This window comes from Ranitomeya variabilis, chromosome 2 (assembly GCF_051348905.1).
Source record: "Ranitomeya variabilis isolate aRanVar5 chromosome 2, aRanVar5.hap1, whole genome shotgun sequence".
NCBI classification, from domain to species: Eukaryota; Metazoa; Chordata; class Amphibia; order Anura; family Dendrobatidae; genus Ranitomeya; species Ranitomeya variabilis.
Window position 1 is genome coordinate 1,113,467,709 of NC_135233.1, and position 15,678 is coordinate 1,113,483,386.

At 44.6% G+C, this 15,678-nt stretch overlaps 1 protein-coding gene across 5 annotated transcripts in view; it reads left to right on the top strand.

The window, feature by feature from the left end:
• The window catches only part of LOC143808880 (uncharacterized), a 268,459-nt gene that overhangs the window by 25,851 nt on the left and 226,930 nt on the right, over window positions 1–15,678 (top strand). The window lies entirely within an intron of this gene.

The window sequence follows — 15,678 nt, forward strand, 5'->3', positions numbered from 1 at the left end:
CATGGCGGCGCCCTGCCGGCCTTTGCCGAGAACAGTGTCCGGGGGTTTTTTGCTTTCAAAAAAAAAAAAAAGGCTGGATACGGCGGCGCTTTCCGGAGGGGGCGGGGGGGAAATATCTGTATCGGTCAACCTCGTGGGGGAAGGGCCTCCCACATGCGATAATGTACCAGGCAGTTCATCAGGATTGGCCTGCTGACCCCCATCTGGGGGAGGTACCCTGTTGGGGGCCGGCTACTTAAGAAGTCGATGGCGGCTTCCTCATGCTTCACACCCATTTGTTATAATGGAGTCTCAGGAGCAGGATCCGTTGCTTTCTGAGCAACAGTGTCAACCCCTGGAGAAGCCCCATGCAGCGAACACCCAGCGACGTTCTAGTGGCAGTAGTCGTCCTGGAGGTAGAGCTGACCAATCTTCTAAAGCCGGAAAGTCCTCAAGCCGTATGGATGTTGCTTCGGTGGAGAGGGTCCCCCCGCAATCTTCGGTACCACTCAGACACTATAGGGGTAAGTGATCATCGTGAAAGTTCACTTAGTGATTTGTGTCCCCCCTTATTTCCCTTTCTTTACATCAGGGAAAAAAGCGGTCCTCTAAGTCTAAGCACAAGGAGTGTTCGGAATGTGGTATTCCTCTCCCAGATGAATACGTTAAAAAACTATGTGGTCCGTGTATCCAGCGTTTAATAGCGGAGGAAACACCAGATTTTGCTGCTAGTCTAAGACAGATTGTCAGACAAGAGATTAGAAGCTCATCAAGATCCCAATCCCATAATAGGGAGTCTAAAATAATAGATCCTGGATCCCCAAGTTCACGTGAGGACAGTGACCTAGGAGATCTGAAGTCAGAAGCTTCCCACACATCAGTATCTTCTTCGGACACCGAGTACGGGCATTCTTGTTTCTCATTTGACCGGATAGACCGCCTCGTAAAGGCGGTAAATAACACAATCGGAATTGAACAAACACCGCCAGAAAAATCTATGCAGGATGTGATGTTCAAAGGATTGGACCGCAAATCCCGCCGATGCTTCCCGGTGGTAGAAAAAGTTAGCGCACTAATTTCCAGGGAATGGAAAAAACCAGAAAGGAAGGGTTCTCTTCCTCCATCCTTTAAGCGGAAGTATCCTTTCGAAGAGTCCGCATCGGCGACGTGGGATAAAGCCCCGAAGCTCGATGCAGCTGTAGCCAAGGCTTCCAAAAAAACCTCTCTACCGTTTGAGGATCTGGGGACTTTAAAAGACCCACTGGACAGGAGGAGGGGCTCTCAGACCATCAATTGCTGCCACCTGCACAGCACGCTCTATGATGGTATGGTTGGATAGCCTGGAGGATCAGCTGAAAAACAAAACCCCGAGAGTTGAAATGTTATCCTCCCTCTCTATGATTCAGGGGGCTGCGGCTTATCTTGCCGATGCTTCAGCGGACTCAGTTAAATTGGCAGCCAGGTCGGCCGCACTCTCTAATTCAGCCCGTAGAGCAATCTGGCTGAAATGTTGGCAAGGAGACATGCAGGCCAGATCCAAATTATGCAACATTCCGTGCGAAGGGGAGCACTTATTCGGTCCGGTCCTAGACGAATTATTAGAAAAAGCGGGGGATAGTAAGAAACGTTTTCCCTACCTCGGTATACCCACTTACAGACGGGGCACTAATAGGAGGTGGTTTGACCGAACAAGACCAAATAGAGAAAAACCCAGATATGACGCCAATAAAAAGAAAGGTAGAGGCTATATGTTTAATTCCTTTAGAGACAACAGGAAGCCACAATGACTGGCGGACCGGGTAGGGGGCAGGCTTCTAGCCTTCTATCCGGCGTGGCGTAATATTTCCAATAGCCCATGGGTCCTGAACATTGTTGAAGCCGGACTAAAGTTTGACTTTCAGATCACTCCTAATGACAGATTTCTAGTAACACCGGTGCGTTCTTCTTCTGCAGAACAGCGGGCATTAGAGACTGAGGTCCAGGAACTCCAACAGAAAGGCGTTTTGGTGGAGGTTCCTGAAGTACAAAGGGGTAAAGGATTCTATTCTCCCCTCTTTTTGATTAAAAAGCCAGATAATACCTTTCGCACAATTATAAACCTTAAGGGCCTAAATAGGTTTTTGTGGATTCCATCATTTAAAATGGAGTCGGTCAAGTCTGCAATAAAGTTATTGTTTGACAGGTGTTTTATGGTCGTCTTAGATCTTAAAGACGCTCCAAACCTACGTAATGGGGTTCCCTGGATAAACCACATTTCGCGAGTTATAACCACAGATGCTAGTCCCACGGGATGGGGGGCGCATATGGGCGAGATGTGGGTCCAGGGGGTTTGGTCACACTCCGAACAGAATATGTCATCTAACCTTAAAGAGTTGTTAGCCGTAGAACGAGCTCTGAGCCATTTCCTTATATCCTTACAGGGCCATCACGTCAGGCTATTCTCAGACAATCAGGTAACGGTAGCTTACATTAACCACCAAGGGGGAACCCGTTCCAGATCTTTAATGGAGGTATCGGGTCGTATCTTACAGATAGCCGAAAATCATCTACGGTCGCTCACATCACTGCATATAAAAGGGAAACACAACGTCATAGCCGACTTTCTAAGTCGCAGGAAGCTCGGGCAAGGAGATTGGGTGCTCAATCAGGTCATCTTCGATCAGATCACCCATCGTTGGGGGTGCCCACAGATAGACCTCTTCGCCAACAAAGAAAACAAAAAATGTCGTCGATTTTGTTCCCTAAACCCCAGAGACAATCCGGAGGCGGTGGATGCCCTCCTAATTCCTTGGCACTTCAATATAGCCTACGCCTTTCCCCCGTTGAACTTGATCCCGATTGTTCTCAGGAAAATTCGGGAGGACAAAGCTCATGTAATTCTGATAGCGCCGTTCTGGCCCAAGAGGCCATGGTTTCCTTGGCTGAGGAAAATGTCCATTTCTCAACCGTGGATTCTCCCAGAACTCCCAGACCTCCTCTCACAGGGTCCAATCTTCCATCCACGAGTGGCCAGTTTACATCTGACGGCGTGGGATTTGAAGGGTCATTGTTAAAGAAAAAGGGGTTTTCAGATGGACTTATTAATACCCTATTAAAAAGCAGAAAAGATTCCACGACAAATATTTATGTTAGAATCTGGAGAAAATTCCTGTCGGTTTCAGGATCAGTTATGGGTCAGAAAGCTAATATTCCAAAAATCTTGGAGTTCCTGCAGAGAGGCCTAGAGATGGGGCTGGCTACAAGCACCCTTAGAGTCCAGGTTTCAGCCTTAGGCGCATTGTATAATTGTGGATTAGCTAAAAATTATTGGATTGCTCGTTTTATTAAAGCGGCGGCTAGATCAAGACCCATCGTTAAGAAAAGACTAGCCCCGTGGGATTTAAACCTGGTCCTCTCAGCATTAACGGAACCCCCCTTCGAGCCTTTAGAATCTGCTTCTATAAAAATCCTGTCCTTAAAAACAGCTCTTTTGATTGCTCTTACGTCTGCTAGGAGAGTTAGTGATTTACAGGCCCTCTCTAGACTGACTCCATATATGCAGATTAGAGAAGATAGAGTAGTATTAAGAACTGATCCCCTCTATCTTCCGAAGGTAGCGTCAAAGTTCCACAGACTTCAAGAGATAAATCTCCCCACTTTTTGTCCTAATCCTAAAAACCAAAAGGAACTCAAACTCCATACATTTGATGTCAAAAGGTGCCTTCTTAAATATATTTCTTTAACAGATCCCTGGAAAAAAGATAATTCCTTGTTTATATCCTATCAGGGAGTCAAAAAAGGGTTTAGAGTATCCAAAAACACCTTAGGTAGATGGATTAGGGAGGCAATTTCTCTGGCTTATTCAGCAGGTGGCCTAGAAGTCCCGGAAGGCGTAAAGGCTCATTCCACTCGTGCCATGGCAACTTCCTGGGCAGAGAGATCGGAGGTGTCGGTTGAGGATATATGTAAGGCGGCCACATGGTCATCTCCGTCTACTTTCTTTAATCATTATAGATTAGATCTTGGTAGCTCCAGCGATCTTACATTTGGTAGAAGGGTGCTGGAAGCAGTAGTCCCGCCCTAATACTCTTTTCTCTGTAATTCTCTCGTTAGTGCTGTCATGACGACTGAATAAATACTCAAGCTACTTGCCAGGTAGCGGTGTTTTTCAGGAGTCCATGACAGCACTCCTATATTCCCTCCCTTTCTACTGGTATGGGTTTCATCACGATAAGTATATTCTCATGTAGGTTAATTTTCTACAAAATTTTTAGTCACAAGGTGAAATGTGTTAGATATTTATGTGTTACTAATCAATGGAGGTCCTCTCATGCTCTGTAATCCAACTGATGCGGGAGAGAGGTGCCGCCCTTTTATCTCTGTAGGTTTCCTGTCCCTGAAGGGCGGATCCCCTCTCTCGTTAGTGCTGTCATGGACTCCTGAAAAACACCGCTACCTGGTAAGTAGCTTGAGTATTTTGCTAATCTCTCTGGGTGTTGTAGTTCCCCCCATCCCCTTTATTTATTTTGTTGCCCTCCTTTGTACTCGCTCTAGTTCCATTATATACAGTTAGGTCCATATATAATTGGACAGAGACAACATTTTTCCAATTTTGGTTATAAACATTACCACAATGAATTTTAAACAAAACAATTCAGATGCAGTTGAAGTTCAGACTTTCAGCTTTCATTTGAGGGTATCCACATTAAAATTGGATGAAGAGTTTAGGAGTTTCAACTCCTTAACATGTGCCACCCTGTTTTTAAAGGGACCAAAAGTAATTGGACAGATTCAATAATTTTAAATAAAATGTTCATTTCTAGTACTTGGTTGAAAACCCTCTGTTGGCAATGACTGCCTGAAGTCTTGAACTCATGGACATCACCAGACGCTGTGTTTCCTCCTTTTTGATGCTCTGCCAGGCCTTCACTGCGGTGGTTTTCAGTTGCTGTTTGTTTGTGGCCTTTCTGTCTGTAGTTTAGTCTTTAACAAGTGAAATGCATGCTCAATTGGGTTGAGATCAGGTGACTGACTTGGCCATTCAAGAATATTCCACTTCTTTGATTTAATAAACTCCTGGGTTGCTTTGGCTTTATGTTTTGGGTCATTGTCCATCTGTAGTATGAAACGACGACCAATCAGTTTGGCTGCATTTGGCTGGATCTGAGCACACAGTATGGCTCTGAATACCTCAGAATTCATTCGGCTGCTTCTGTCCTGTGACACATCATCAATAAACACTAGTGACCCAGTGCCACTGGCAGCCATGCATGCCCAAGCCATCACACTGCCTCCGCCGTGTTTTACAGATGATGTGGTATGCTTTGGATCATGAGCTGTACCACGCCTTCGCCATACTTTTCTTTTTCCATCATTCTGGTAGAGGTTGATCTTGGTTTCATCTGTCCAAAGAATGTTCTTCCAGAACTGTGCTGGCTTTTTTAGATGTTTTTTAGCAAAGTCCAGTCTAGACTTTTTATTGTTGATGCTTATGAGTGGCTTGCACCGTGCAGTGATCCCTCTGTATTTACTTTCATGCAGTCTTCTCTTTATGGTAGATTTGGATATTGATACGCCTACCTCCTGGAGAGTGCTGTTCACTTGGTTGGCTGTTGTGAAGAGGTTTCTCTTCACCATGGAGGTTATTCTGCGATCTTCCACCACTGTTGTCTTCCGTGGGCGCCCAGGTCTTTTTGCATTGATGAGTTCACCAGTGCTTTCTTTCTTTCTCAGGATGTACCAAACTGTAGATTTTGCCACTCCTAATATTGTAGCAATTTCTCGGATGGGTTTTTTCTGTTTTCGCAGCTTAAGGATGGCTTGTTTCACCTGCATGGAGAGCTCCTTTGACCGCATGTTTACTTCACAGCAAAACCTTCCAAATGCAAACACCACACCTCAAATCAACTCCAGGCCCTTTATCTGCTTAATTGAGAATGACATAACGAAGGGATTGCCCACACCTGCCCATGAAATAGCCTTGGAGTCAATTGTCCAATTACTTTTGGTCCCTTTAAAAACAGGGTGGCACATGTTAAGGAGTTGAAACTCCTAAACCCTTCATCCGATTTTAATGTGGATACCCTCAAATGAAAGCTGAAAGTCTGAACTTCAACTGAATCTGAATTGTTTTGTTTAAAATTCATTGTGGTAATGTCTGTAACCAAAATTAGAAAAATGTTGTCTCTGTCCAAATATATATGGACCTAACTGTAATTCCTGAGCATCGGTGGCCAAAACTGGACACAGTACTCCATGTGCGGTCTAACCAGGGATTTGTACAGAGACAGTATAATGCTCTCATCATGTGTATCCAGACCTCTTTTAATGCACCCCATGATCCTGTTTGCCTTGGCAGCTGCTGCCTGGCAATGGCTGCTCCAGATAAGTGTATCATTAACTAGTATCCCCAAGTCCTTCTCCCTGTCAGATTTACCCAGTGGTTTCCCGTTCAGTGTGTAATGGTGATATTGATTCCTTCTTCCCATGTGTATAACCTTACATTTATCATTGTTACACCGCATCTGCCACCTCTCGCCCCAAGTTTTCAACTTATCCAGATCCATCTGTAGCAGAATACTATCTTCTCTTGTATTGACTGCTTCACATAGTTTTGTATCATCTACAAATATCGATATTTTACTGTGTAAACCTTCTACCAGATCGTTAATAACTATGTTGAAGAGAAGAGGTCCCAACACCGACCCCTGCGGTACACCACTGTGGTAGATTGGCAGACTCTGGAAGTGGTAAAGTGGAGTTAGTATTGTCAGTAATAACTTAGTAATGTTAGTATTCGTCCGGGACCAAGGCCTCGTCCCACATACACATATGGTCAAAGTTGTTGGTACCCCTCGTTTAATGACAGAAAAACCCACAATGGTCACAGAAATATCTTGAATCTGACAAAAGTAATAATAAATTAAAAATCTATGAAAATGAACAAATGAAAGTCAGACATTGTTTTTCCACCGTTCTTCCACAGAATTAGAAAAAAAAAAAAAAAAAACCTAATGAAATCAGCCTGTACAGAAATGATGGTTCCTTTAACTTAATATTTTGTTGCACAACCTTTTGAGGCAATCACTGAAATCAAACGATTCCTGTAACTGTCAATGAGACTTCTGCACCTCTAGACAGGTATTTTGGCCGCTCCTCAAGAGCAAACTGCTCCAGTTGTGTCTGAAGGTTGCCTTTTCCAGACTGCATGTGTCCGCTCTTTCCAAAGATACTCAATAGGATTTAGGTCAGGGCTCATAGAAGGCCGCTTCAGAATAGTCCAATGTTTTCCTTGTAGCCATTCTTGAGTGTTTTTAGCTGTGTGTTTTGGGTCATTATCCTGTTGCAAGACCCATGGGACCGGCGCCTGAGACCAAGCTTTCTGACACTAGGCAGCACATTTCTCTCTAGAATCCCTTGATTGTCTTGAGATTTCATTGTACCCTGCACAGATTCTAGACACCATGTGCCAGATGCAGCAAAGCAGCCCCAGAACATAACAGAGCCTCCTCCATGTCTCACAGTAGGGACAGTGTTCTTTTCTTGATATGCTTCATGTTTCCGTCAATGAAAATAGAGCTGATGTACCTTGCCAAAAAGTTCCATTTTTGTCTCATCTGTCCATAGGACATTCTCCCAGAAGCTTTGTGACTTGTCAACATGTAGTTTGGCAAAGTCCAGTCTGGCTTTTCTATGATTTTTTTTCAACAATGGTGTCCTCCTTGGTCGTTTCCCATGAAGTCCACTTTAGCTCAGACAATGACGGATGGTCCGATCTGACACTGATGTTCCTTGAGCTTGAAGTTCACCTTTTATCTGTTCAGAAGTTTTTTTTTGGCTCTTTTGTTGCCATTCATATTATCCGTCTCTTTGATTTGTCATCAATGTTCCTCCTGCGGCAACGTGCAGGGAGGTCGGCTACAGTCCCATGGGATCTTACATTTCTGAGTAATATGTGCAACTGTAGTCACAGGAACATCAAGCTGCTTGGAGATGTCTTATAACTTTTACCTGTAACATGTTTGTCTATAATTTTCTTTCTAATCTCCTGAGACAACTCTTTCCTTCGCTTCCTCTCGTCCATGCTGAATGTCATACACACCATGTCACCATAAAGCACAGTGAGTATCTGTAGCCCTATATACAGACCCCCTCACTGACTCCAGGATTATAGACACCTGTGATGCTAGTTAGTGGGCATGTAAGGGATGCACGAGGACTAGCTGTGTCCACTTTCCCTGGCCCGTGTTTTATGTCTCTGATAAACTGATGTTTAACATGTACCGCTGCTATATTGTATATCACCGTACAGTGTAATGTGTATGATAAGATTGCTAATGCCTTGTAAATATGTTATTGTTCCGGGAAAGTGAAGTATTCAGATTAGCCCACTTTAGGGGAGGCACAATACCATAAGGCAATGATAGGAACTAGTTTAACTAGGAGGGGCCAACTGGGGTAAGCTAGCAGGGTTTCCTGCATTTAGTTAATAGAGCCTGGGAGCCCGGACAAGTCAGTTGTGCCACGTAACGTTGAAGTAAAGGCGCCCAGCTCGTCCAGAGCCTAAGATCAATGGTCACCCGGGAGGAGAAGGAATACAAGACAGCTTCAAGATGGTTGCAGAAAACTGCATGGGAAGACACCCAAATGTTCGGCGTGAAATGGATAGGGAACTCCTGAAGGTAGTTAGGCCCTCCAGACAGAATGCTGCGGTACCAGAGACGATGGTACGACCTTGCGATATTCCTGGAGGAGTGAGGGACAGCACAGGGAAAGTACTGTGTGAAGAGGCTTGTGCTGTACCCGTGACCCATCTGGATGAACTGACAACAAATCGTTGGTTTTAAGTTGGAACCTGACTCTGACTCTTTTGGTGTGGAACCCAAAGAGGGAAACTCAGAGCGGATCCGGATGGACAGAAAGGTAAGCTACTTCCTGAGACATTTTGTGCATGTGACGGAGGGCCAGGATGTGCTGGAGCAGCCACACTCAGCCGCGACTAATCCCCTGGCCACCGTTACAGACCCACTGTGATTTAACATGTACCTTTTGTCACATTATTTTCAAGGGTACCATCATTTCTGTCCAGGCCTATTTCATGATTTTTTTTTTTTTTTTAATTCTGTGGAAGCATGGTTGAAAAGCAGTGTCTGACTTTCATTTGTTCATTTTCAGAGATTTTTTTATTTATTACTACTTTTGTCAGATTCAAGTTATTTCTGCGACCATTGTGGGTTTTTGTCATTAAACGAGAGGTACCAACAATTTTGACCGCATGTGTACATTGTCCAGATCCATAGCCATTATTGCTATTGACTCCGCTCCCCAGGACAGGGGCACTTAACACAGGTGGACGAGACTTGCGACTACAGTTGGGGGCCATACACATTGAGGTGTTAAACTGCTTTGTGCTTGAGAGGCTGCTCTCACCCATGGTACTGGGACTGCCTTGGCTCGCTTTGCACAATCCAGTAATTGATTGGTAGACACAGGAAGTGGTAAATGGAGTACATACTGTCAAGGACACTGCTTGGGTACCGGTTTGCAAGGATGGATAGCCAGTCTGTGCCTAAATACCTGGCTGACATTGGGGATGTGTTCTCGGAGCAGGGGTGCCAAGAACTTCCTCCTTATCATCCTTATGACCACACCATTAATCTTGTCCCTGGGGCCACGCTGCCTAAGAGCAGACTATATAATATTTCTGTTCCAGAGAGGCAGGCTATGGAGGACTTTATCACAGAAAGTTTGGAAAAGGAGCATATCAGACCATCCTCATCCCACTTTACTGCTGGGTTTCTCTTTGGAAAAAGAAAGACGGGGAGGGGGAGTTACGCCCCTGCTCAGATTTCTGTGAACTGAATCAGAACATGGTCTGGGATCTGTATCTGTTCCTTCTCATCCCGGACCTCTTTAATCAGATTGTAGGAGCGAAGTGTTTTTCTAAACTGAATCTCACAGGTGGCGTATATTGTCATTCGTATTAAGGAGGGGGATGAGTGGAATACAGCTTTCAGTGCTCCAGAGGGACACTGAGAACCTTGTGATGCCATTTGGGTTGACGAATGCTCCCGACGTTTTTCAGCCCTTTGTAAATGACAGGTTTACCTGGTAGATTTGTAGTAATTTATCTTGATGACATTAATTTTTTTCACCTGACCTTGAGTCAAATCAGTTATATGTCAGGCACGTCTTTGAGATACTCAGAGACAATAAATTATTTCTCAAGCTAGAGAAATGTATGTTCTCGGTTGAGGAGATCCGTCTCCTAGGATATGTTTTATCGTCCATGGAATTTTTCATGGATCCGGAGAAAGTCCGGGCGGTACTGGATTGGAATCGTCTTGAAGATTTGAAGGCGTTACAAAGTTTTTTAGGTTTTGCCAAGCACAACGCATAGCGTTGACGGGCTGCGTTAACGCTATAGTATACACGCCATTGCGTTATGCTATTCCGCTGGTGCAGATGATTCATCTGTGATAGCGGTGATGGAGCCTCAGACGCTGCACCCGCGCCCGAGGCTCCGTCACTGAATGATGGTACATTGCTATCACATGCCGATTATGGCATGCTTTGGCGATGCACCAAATAATTAGGGATAATGGCAGCATTAACGTACTGCGTTACACCGCATTATGCCGCGGTGTAACACAGTCCGTCTAACGGACTGCCATAAGGCAATGTGAACCCAGCCTTATGGGCAAACTGAATGGGTTAACCAGAACCAGAATCTTGAAACTTATCTTAGGTGTTTTATGTCTGAGAGTCAAGATTAGGTTACCTACTTACTAGTGATGAGCGAGTGTACTCGTTGCTCGGGTGACCTCCGAGTATTTGTGACTGCTCTGAGATTTAGTTTTCATCGCGGCAGCTGAATGATTTATAGCTACTAGCCTGCTTGATTACATGTGGGGATTCCCTAGCAACCAGGCAACCCCCACATGTACTCAGGCTGGCTAGTAGCTGTAAATCATTTAACTGCTGCGATGAAAACTAAATCTCCGAGCAGTTACAAATACTCGGAGGTCACCCGAGCAACGAGCACACTCGCTCATCACTACTACTTACCTCTAGCTGAATTCATAGTAAATAATCATTGTTGAGTCTACTGGTAAGTCCCCGTTTTTGGGGACATACAAGTTTCATCCTCAGTTCAGCTCATTTAATAGGAATCGTTCTTCTGGAATACCCGAAGAGGAACGGTTTTCATCATCAATTATGTCTGTGAGCTAAGGGGTAAGGGATAATTGTGGCTGATCGGAGACGTTTGGTGGGTCCGGACCTTTGTGTGTGTGGGTACCAGCATCTGACGTTCATGCTGCATGATCTGGTCTTTTCATGAGGCCCACCATGATAAATCCAGATGTGATGTTCTGGAGGTCTGTCGGAGAAGGCGGTTACTGCCATGGGTTTACCACAACAGAGAGTAACCAGAAGACCGCAGCGTCTGAATTCTCCTACTCCTGCATTGGTTAGAAGCACTTCACCTTCATATTAAATGGTGTAAATTTCTCTGGGCAGTACAGGTGTTAATCTGCTCTGTTGAGAGCTCCTGGAGCTAAGGCTCTCAGCTGTGCACTGTTAGCCACTCCCATCTCCTATATAATCTGGGCTCTGGCTAGGTCTCATTGTCATAGCTAGCTTATGCTGCATGGCTGGAGATGGTTGGTGGTTATCTGAGTAGGTGCTTAGTGGATTTATCTGTAACTGTGGCTAGGTTTTGAGTCTGTGATAATTGCCTTTCCTTTCCTACTTTGGTTAAATCAAATCCTCCACTCCCTGGTGCATGTTTGTTATATGTGAATGTACAGTGGGTCCGGAAAGTATTAAGACCCCTTTAAATTTTTCACTGAGTAAATTCAAAAAAGTTCATTTTTCCCGCATTAATGTACACTCTGCACCCCATCTTGACGGAAAAACAGAAATGTAGACATTTTTGCTAATTTAATAAAATAGAAAAACTGAAATATCACATGGTCATAAGTATTCAAACCCTTTGCTCAGACACATATTTAAGTTACATTCTGTCCATTTCCTTGTGATCCTCCTTGAGATGGTTCTACTCCTTCATGGGAGTCCAGCTGTGTTTAATAAAACTGATAGAACTTGATTTGGAATGGCACATACCTGTCTATACAAGACCTCACAGCTCACAGTGCATGTCAGACCAAATGAGAATCATGAGGTCAAAGGAACTGACCAAGGAGCTCAGAGACAGAATTGTAGCAAGGTACAGATCTGGCTAAGGTTACAACAGAATTTCTGCAGTACTCGGGGTTCCTAAGAGCACAGTGGCCTCCATAATCCTTAAATGGAAGAAGTTTGGGACCACCAGAAGTCTTCCTAGACCTGGCAGTTCAGCCAAACTGAGCAATCTTGGGAGAAAAGCCTTGGTGAGAGAGGTAAGGAAGAACCCCAAGATCACTGTGGCTGAGCTCCATAGATGCAGTAGGGAGATGGGAGAAAGTTCCACAAAGTCAACTATCACTGCAGCCCTCCACCAGTCAGGCCCTTATGGCAGAGTGACCCGACGTAAGCCGCTCCTCAGTGCAAGACATATTAGTACAGAGCTATCATGGATAAAAACCTCTTCCAGAGTGCTCTGGACCTCAGACTTCGCCGAAGGTTCACTTTCCAACAAGACAATGACCCTAAGCACACAGCTAAAATAACAAAGGAGCGGCTTCAGAACAACTCTGTGACCCTTCTTGACTGGCCCAGCCCTAAACCCAATTGAGTATCTCTGGAGAGACCTGAAAATGGCGTCCACCAACGTTCACCATCCAACCTGATAGAACTGGAGAGGATCTGCAACGAAGAATGATAAAGGATCCCCAAATGCAGGTGTAAAAAACTTGTTGCATCATTCCCAAGAAGACTCATGGCTGTACGAGCTCAAAAGGGGCTTCTACTCAATACTGAGCAAAGGGGCTGAAGACATATGATCATGGGATATTTCAGTTTTTCTTTTTTAATTAGCAAAAATTACTACATTTCTGTTTTTTTTTTTTAGTCAAGATGGGGTGCCGAGTGTATATTAATGAGAAGAAAATGAACTTTTTTGAATTTACCAAATGGCTGCAATGAAACAAAGAGTGAACAATTTGAAGGGGTCTAAATAATTTCTGTGCCCTCTGTATATTTGTAAGTTGGGTATTTTTCATTACCCCTGTTCATATTATCTTGTTAGTCTGGTTGGTGTATTATGGTACACTACTACTCCCCTCTTCCATGGATGGGGGAAGGGTACAGACTGAGGTTGGGTTCAGGAGCTAAGGAAAGGTACGTAGCTCCAGCATTTTCACCATCTGAAGTAGCCCCGGGAACAGGGTGAGCTAGGGCGCCTCTTGCGTTAGGCACCAGAAAGGAGCCCATGGTCCAGGGACAACCGACAAGAGTCATGACGAGCTCATTGCAGAACAGCGTGAACTTTATAGACCACAAAATGAGACCTATAAAGAAATGTGCCCCCACTTGCAGACACATTACAGAAGTTCCCCCCCCAGCTACAGTGGCACATGGTGACAGAACCGATAGAGAATGTGTCTCTACCTACCGTGACACATGAAGGAGCCTATAGAGGAATATGCACCCATCTACAATGACACATGGAGGAGGAGCCTATAGAGAAACCTGCCCCCTCCTGCAGTGACACGTGGAGGAGGAGCCTTTAGAAATTAGTGCCACCACATTTAGTGCCATATGGTGGTGGAGGCTTTAGAATAAAGTGTCCCCATCTACAGTGACACATAGAGGAGGAACATACAGAAAAAGTGTTCCTACGTAAAAAGATACATGGAGGAGGAGTCTATTGATAAGTCATCCCCATGTCGAGGCATATGGAGGAGCATACAGAGAATACAGAGTAAAAAGACACATGGAAGAGGAGTCTATAGAGAAACATGTCCCCCACCTACAGTGTCACACGGAGGAGCGTATAGAGATTAATTTCCCTTACCTACAGAGAAAAGTGCCCCCTTGGGGGTCTGCTGTTGCTATTGGGACAAGGAACCTTCAGATATTTAAGAGCTGGGGAGTACACTATGTCAAATAAACGGGGTGATCAGTCCCAAAAATACACACTGCTGTCCGACAGTCGATAGGCCTCACTCTCTCCGAAAGGTTATGGATTCTTAGAGCAGTGAAGGACCAAACTTATTAAAGGTTTAAGCTTTATTATAAAATGCTCAGCGACTATAAGAAAAGGTATAAAAAGAGAAAATAAGGAGAGATACAAATAATCAAAACAGTTATAAAATAAAAAGGAGAATTAACAGAAATACCTAAACTTTTCCGTCTTAGGTTCTTCTGTTTCCTTGAGGTTTGGGAAGGTTTATCGATCACACTCGGCTCAGGTGACCCCCACATGTGGACATCTTTCCATTGTTAAGCTATATTTTTATATGCCTGGTCCTGGGCTCAAGTTTCCAGTATGGCCGAGATTGTAACCTTGACATCACTGGTCTGTAAGTGAAGTGAGGGCTAATAAGGAGGCAAGTACATTGGATATTACCCAGCTTGTTTTCCTCAGCCCCACTTCCTAGCTAGATTCCTGGCTACAAAGGACCATCTGCCCAACCTTTGAAGCTCCACTCTCCAGGCCGAGGTGTCAGGAATGACGTTGTTAGATCCCCTCTCGCTCCAGAGTTCCTGTTAGCCTCCTAACCTGTAATAAGAGATCACAGATGTTATGGCGCTGTTGTGGAGACTTATGCTAATGTTCCTAATATTATAATTTCCCTTAAACCTTTCTACTGACTTCTGATTTTCTTTGGTTTTGTCCCTGTGGCTTTCTCCCACCTCTGTGAAGATCCCTGTGCCAACTCCCTCAACCGACCACTATCTGCTCCAAGGACACAAGGGGCTTCATTGCTATATGGGGATAAAAGTCTGAAAATCAAAATATTCCCTGTGGCCTGCCAAACAGTGACTAGTGCCAAGACGGCCATGGCGGTCTCACTAAGAATTGCTGAATTCCATGTACAGTTGTGACACTGGCTGCATATTAGACCCTACTTCAGGCTTCTGTACATGTCGGACCTAGTGGATATTGTTCGGCTCCTGTTGCCATCGCAGCTCTTTGGCATCTAATGATCGTGGTTGTATTTTGACTCTTTCCTCTCTAACCGTCAGGCAGAACTGGCATCTCTGGACCTAAACTGCAAGGAGCTGAGTGACCTCAGTAGTTTCTTATGTGTTTTTATAAAATATTTCCATTCTTTTTACTTTTTATTAAAACCTTTTTGATATCCCTGAATCACTTCCCTGAATCCATCCCCTATCCGGAGTGCTCAGCCGGCAGAATCCTACTCCACCACAAGTAACAAAGTAATGTCTCCTCCTAACTCCTTCATGTAATCCATGCAGACAAGGATAATGTGTTCCTCCCGTACAGTCCTGATATAAGTATCATATAGTCCCGACATTCCGGGCCCTCAAGAAGATCTGTACATCTAATGTTCAGCCGTGTACGTTGATCTTACAAATCGGACGAGACGAACCTGGAGAAGATGTTTTGGGAAACGACACCTATTATTAGTATAGGTAACAGGATGTCTTTCAGAGGGTTTCCCGTTATTCTCTGAGAAGTTACCAGGTTTTGTTCCCGATTCCACCTTGGCTTCTATATCCAAGTTGGATTCCATAGAAGAGTCTCCTGTATCACTGTCTGCCTGTGTCTTTCTATCTTCACCCCTCACAGCTGTATCCAGCACACTGCTG